The 6,249-nt window shown below is 46.1% G+C and overlaps 1 long non-coding RNA gene across 1 annotated transcript; it reads right to left on the bottom strand.

Annotated features, from left to right (window-relative positions):
* Positions 1–435: 435 nt before the first annotated feature.
* On the bottom strand, positions 436–5,642 carry LOC139045790 (uncharacterized). Its single transcript, XR_011504889.1, has 3 exons — positions 5,501–5,642; positions 3,496–5,211; positions 436–3,406 (listed from the first exon to the last, which is right to left on the bottom strand). It is a non-coding gene; the product is annotated as an uncharacterized lncRNA (long non-coding RNA).
* Between the last annotated feature and the right edge of the window lie 607 nt (positions 5,643–6,249).

Raw genomic sequence — 6,249 nt, 5'->3', positions numbered from 1 at the left:
GGACATTGGAGGGTGAGGTTGGGTGTTTATTCCTCTGGCTCTTTCCCCACCAAGGATGGCAGCACCAGCCAGGATGCCCCAAGTACAGCCTCTCCCCAGGTTTGGGGAACTGCTCCCTCTCCTTGCCCCTCAGACCGAGAGATGGCAACAGCTCCCAGGTGTGGCACCATCTCTTGATTTTTTTGTTTTCCTTTTTTTTTAAAATGATATATCACTGTTGTGCATACATAAAAAGGAAAATATAAGAAAAATAAATCAGGGGCCTTCCCAGTGGCATAGTGGTTAAGTTTGTGCACTCTGCTTCAGCAGTCCAGGTTCATGGGTTCAGATCCTGGGCACGGACCTACACACTGCTCATCAAGCCATGCTGTGGCAGCATCCTACACACAAAAAATAGAGGAAGGTTGGCACAGACGTTAACTCGGGGCCAATCTTCCTCAAGCAAAAAGAAGAAAATTGGCACAGATGTTAGCTCTTCCTCACAAAATTAATTAATTAATTAATTAAGGTATTCTCAAAATGTCTTCACACTCAGAGCCCACTTTTGCCTCAGAGCCATCTACATCCATGTTTGCCCACACGGTACCTGCTCTGGGCCATCATGGGCCCTGGGATGCAGCATTTCTTAAAGGAGTTCCCCGCTGTTGTCTCTAGGAGTTTTTCCAAGCCACTGGCCACGTTCTGCAAATTTTCATGTGCATGGGCAGACAATGACAGCTATATTATGACAGTCACCTGTCAGTGTCAACTGTAAGATGCACCCCCGTTTCAGAGACGGTAAGCTGTATGTATCAGAATCAATGGCACATGGGTTGGAATTACGTTGACCTTAGGGAAGCCAGTTTGCCTCTGTGGGCCTTAGTGGTCCCATTCGTAAAAAGGTGCGTTTACGCAACTTGATCCAGAGGCTCAGTGCCATCCCAGTCCAGATCCCAGCCAGTTATTCTGTGGATGTCGGCGAGCTGATGCATGGTGTACATGGAGAGGTCAAAGGCCAGACCAGCCGACACCACGCTGAATAAGAACAAAGCCAGGGAACGGCCGCTACGCCACTTCAGGACTTCCCATCAACCTACAACGGCCAAGACGGTGTTGTGGTGGTGAAGAAACAGACAAACGGAGCACAGGAGCAACATAGAAAGCCCGGAAACAGACCTACACGTGCCTAGTGAACTGATCTTTTTTTAAAGATTTTATTTTTTCCTTTTTCTCCCCAAAGCCCCCCAGTGCATAGTTGTATATTCTTCGTTGTGTGTCCTTCTAGTTGTGGCATGTGGGACGCTGCCTCAGCGTGGTTTGATGAGCAGTGCCATGTCCACGCCCAGGACTCGAACCAACGAAACACTGGGCCGCCTGCAGCGGAGCGCGCGAACTTAACCACTCGGCCACGGGGCCAGCCCCCATGAACTGATCTTTGACAAAGAAGCAAAGCCACTACAATGGAGAAAAGAGAGTCTCTTTAACAAACAGGGCTGGCACAACTGGACATCCTCATGCAAAAAAAAAAAAATGAATCTGGACACTGATCTTACACTTTTCAGAAAAATTAACTCAAAATGGATCGTGGAATTAATGTAAAGCAGCACCATAAAACTTCTGGAGGATAACCTAGGTGACCTTGGGTTTGGCAATGAGTTTTTAGACACAACGCCAAAAGCACGATCCAAGAAAGAAAAAGTTGATATGTTGGACTCCATTACAATTAAAAACTTCTGCTGTGTGGGAAAACATTGTTAAGAGAATGAAAAGACAAGCTACAGGCTGGGAGAAAATATTTGCAAAACATATCTGATAAAGGACTCATATACACAATATACAAAGAACTCTTAAAACCCAACAATAAGAAAGCAAAAAACCCAATTTCAAAATGGGCAAAAGATCTGAACAGACATCTCTCCAAAGAAGATACATAGCAAATAAGTATATGAAAAAGTGTTCAACATCATAGGTCACTAGGGAATTGCAAATTAAAACAGCAACGAGATGCCATTACACACACCTGTCAGTATGGCCAAAATCCAGAACACTGACGACACCAAATGCTGGCAAGGATGTGGAGCAACAGGAATTCTCATTTGTTGATGGTGGGAATACAAGACGGTACAGCCACTTTGGAAGAGAATTTGGCAGTTTCTCACAAAATTAAACACACTCTTACCACACGATCCAGCAATCTTGCTCCTTGGTATTTACTCAAAGGAGTAAAAAACATGTCCACACAAAAACCTGCACACAAATGTTTATATCAACTTTATTCCTAATTCATTCACTGAAACTGGAAGCACCCAAATGTCCTTCAAAAGGTGACTGGACAAATAAATTGTGGTCCATCCGTACAATGAAATATTATCCAATAATAAAGAAATGAGCTATCAAGCCATGAAAAGACATGGAGGACCCTTAACTGGAGATTGCTCTGTGAAAAAAGTCAGTCTGAAAAGGCTACACACTGTATGAGTCCAACTATCTGACATTCTGGAAAAGGCAAAACTATAGAGATGGTGGAAAGATCTATAGAGACGGTGGAAAGATCAATAGTTGCCGAGGGCTTGGGGTAAGGGGGGGAGGGACGAATAGATGGAGTGTGGGGGATTTCTAGGGCATGAATCTATTCTGTATGATACTGTAGCGGTGGATATGACACTGTGCATTTGTCAAAACCCGTAGACGCTACAACATAAACAGTGAAGCTTAATGTAAACTACAGACTTTGGTTAATAACAACGTATCAAGTTTGGCCCACCACTCCTAGCAAAGGTACCACACTAACGCAGGACGTTAATGACGGGGAAACTGGGTGGAGGGGGCAAATGGGAACCCTCTGTACTATCTCCTCAATTTTCTGTAAACCTAAAACTACTCTGAAAAATAAAGTCTTTTTTGTTTTTTTAAAGGAGGTGCCTTTATATCCACCTCCTAGGGCTGCTGTGAAAGGTTTGCATGAGACACTGTGCAGCCAGCACTCGGTACAGGAGCTGACAGGGAAAAGCTGATGGACAGATGCCGACCGTGTGGGCGCTTGATGGTTGTTGGACGGGCCGGGGCTGGATTCTCTCCTGGGTGAAGCCCTTGGCTGAACACTACCGGGCTTACGAAGTTTACATAGATAGGATGCGAATTTCAAAGAGTGCTCAGCTGTGCAAGATGAAAGATTTGGATGCAACTGAGATTAGGTGAAAAGTCTAAAGGACGTGACGGGTGAAGCTGGTCGCGAGGAGCTGACTCTCTGGTGGATCCAACACCGCAGCCCAAATCTCTCCTCTCATGGAGGTGACCTTCTAGAGTGTGGCTCCCATTGATGGAATTTGGTAGAGAAAGAACAGATTTTTCAAAATTAAATGGAGGAAGCAGCTAAACCAAGTGCCTGGGGTGAGTTGGCCTATCCAGTTGCACAGAAGTTTAGGACCTGCAGAGAAAGACACCGGCATTCTTACAGTGGGTTCTCCCTCCCCCCGGCTCCCTCTCAGCACACAGTGGTGACGGGGGGGACTTTACCCTTCAAGTTTCTTCTCTGCTTCAGAATCCTGCAGGCTCCTGCTCTCCACTCTTTGACGGAGCTGTAGATCATGGCCTCCGCAGGACAAGGATCTGAGGGCTAGTGGTAATTGCAGGGAGGTAGAGTAACGAAGGAAGTAGAGAATAACGGGGACAAGCGGCAGGAGGGAGGAAGAAGGACGCTGAGGCTCAACTCTCGCAGAGGCCGACTTTGTTTGAGTGGAGCAGGCGCGTGTGGATGGGGGTGGGCAGCCCGTCTGCAGGAGCTCCTCGGGTCCAGGGGCCGGAAAACACTGATCCGGAACCAATAGTGCCTGGGGGTCTCTTTAAGGCCGTCTCTGGTTTGGCATAGGAGAGGAAAAGGCTGGTGTCTTTCCCTCTGAAATAGCATCTTGTTGCTGTGGTCCTTTCTCTACCATCCCATCACCCCTCCGTCCGTGCCCTAGGAATGTGACAGCACTGGCCAAAGGCTCGCTTTCACCAATAGAAAGTGATGGAAGTGACAGAGTGTCAGCCCTCATCCTAGACCTCAGAAGCCTTGGATGCTTCCGGTCTCTCAGACCGTTGTCAGCATGCCCAGGGGAGCCGGCCTGGGCTGGCCTGCTAGAAGATAGGTGACCCCATGTGGCAGAGACGAGCCATCCTGCTGAGGCCGGTTCAGACCAGCCAGCCCTCCAGAAATCAGCCAGACTGGCGCGGATCCACCAACAGCCCAGCTGACCGACAGACTTGTGAAAAATAACAACGGTTGTTCTAAGCTCCTAAAATTTGGGTGTTTATGAAGCCATAGCTAACTAATTCAGGTATTTTGCTTTCTCTTATATTTATCTATGGGTTTTCTTTGCATGGTTATGATTATATACAATTGGGTAGCTTGCTATTTTTCACTTAACTTTATGTCCTAAGTATGTTTCCATAGAAGCACACATTTTTTATAACTATCAGTTTAATAGTAATTTAACAATAAATGTTTAGAACTAGAGGTTGGCAAACCACAGCATTTAGGGCAAATTAGCTCATCATCTGTTTTTATAAATAAAGTTTTATTGGCACAGCCCTGCCCGTTAATTTACATGTTGTTTGCGGCTGCTTTCACACTACAACTGCAGACAGAGTAGTTTCAACAGAGACCATGTGGTTCAGTCAGCTGGAAATATTTACTGTCTGGCCCTTTGCAGAAAGCATTTGCCAACCCCTGTTTTAAACATGCTTTTGCCAATTGCTTTCCAAAAAGGTTGTCATGGAAGAGCATCAACATTTTACATCCAGGACAGCATTCAGTGTTTGTTTTTTGGTTTAATCTTGGCACATTTTAAAGATGAGAAACATAGGACCTTCTTGTTTCAATTTGAATTTCTTAGATCACTAGTGAGCCTGAATATCTTTTCCGTTTTTTATTTACTTCCTGAGTCACTTCTTTTGTGAACTCTCTCTTCACTTCCTTGCTCATTTGTCTCCTGGAGGATGTTTTTTCATTGTTTTGTTTTGTTTTCTTTACGAATTTATGTGAGCTCTTTCTGTAATTAAAATATTAATCCATTTCCGTCGCATTTGCCATCCAATCCAAAAAACTCTTGCAGAAGTATTTCTGTCCTTCATTAGTCAGGTGACTTTGGGTGGGTTCCTCAACTCACAAACTCAAGTTCAGTTTCCTCGTCCACAGGACAGAAATAGAGTTGTTTTTGTTCATGGTGAAAACTTGGTGAAAGCTGAAAACTAAAGAAATGAGAGTTATTATTACTACTATTCATGAAAACAAGCTAGCAGAAATTAAAGCTTCAAATGCAATCACCTGACTTTTAGGATGATACAGGGCAAGGGTTCTTAAACCATGTTCCTTGGACCCTAATGTAGTAAGTCAGGATTCTTTCAGTTACAAGAGAGAGAAAGCCCAGCTCAAATGGGCTTAAGCAAAGTACGAAATCTATTGGCTCAGGTAACTGGAAAGTGCAGGGTTGCAGGAACAGCCAGATCCAGGAGTCCCAAGAACGTCGTGAGGACTTACACTCCAAGTCTTTACTTTCTCTCCGTGTCTTGAGTCTGCCATCCTCTGTTTTGGCTTTGCTGTTGGGAAGGCTCTCTCCTGTGGACGTCCACAGATCCTGGCTTATACAAACAACCCAGCAACCCCGGCACAGAGAGCAGACTTCTTATTCAGCACTTCTAGGAAAAGTTCCAATGCTGGACTCTGGAACAACCCAGGTCACGTGTGCTTCCTGAGCCAATCCCTGTGGCCAGGGTGTGGCACTGGCTGACTGGCCAGGTCTGGTGGATGGAATCCCTCGCTGAGAATGGGTGAGGGTGGGTCCCCAGAGGAAAATCAGGCAGACAAAGGGGGTGTTAGTATGGGCAGGCAGAAACCAGACGTCTCTGCAGAGGCCTCGGGGACCAGCTGGGAGCCATCAGGGCCCAGGGGTGAGGGGACCCTGCTCTCCTCTCCTGTTTCAGCCAGATTGCCTTCCTGTTTGTCTGTTTTATATCTTGATCCTGCAGCTAAGATTTTGTTTGGGGAACGGCTGCGGCTGCTAAGTGCATTTGGACATTCTTGATGTGGACAAAGGGAAGCGCATCCCACAGAAGGCTGTGGGTGTGAGGGCCAGAAACCATGTTTTTTGAGCAGCCATTGAGGGACCAGTGGCAAGGAGACCCTGAGGACATGAGCACTTCATTCCTAGAACGAGCATTTATAGGGCATCTGCTGTGTGCTAGACCTGGGATTACAGCAGGAACAAGACAAAGACCCGTCCTGGGGGC

The sequence above is a fragment of the Equus asinus genome, chromosome 7, assembly GCF_041296235.1.
Source record: "Equus asinus isolate D_3611 breed Donkey chromosome 7, EquAss-T2T_v2, whole genome shotgun sequence".
Lineage (NCBI taxonomy): Eukaryota > Metazoa > Chordata > Mammalia > Perissodactyla > Equidae > Equus > Equus asinus.
Note: the sequence above shows the minus strand (reverse complement) of the source record. Positions and strands in the feature narration are given on the sequence as shown.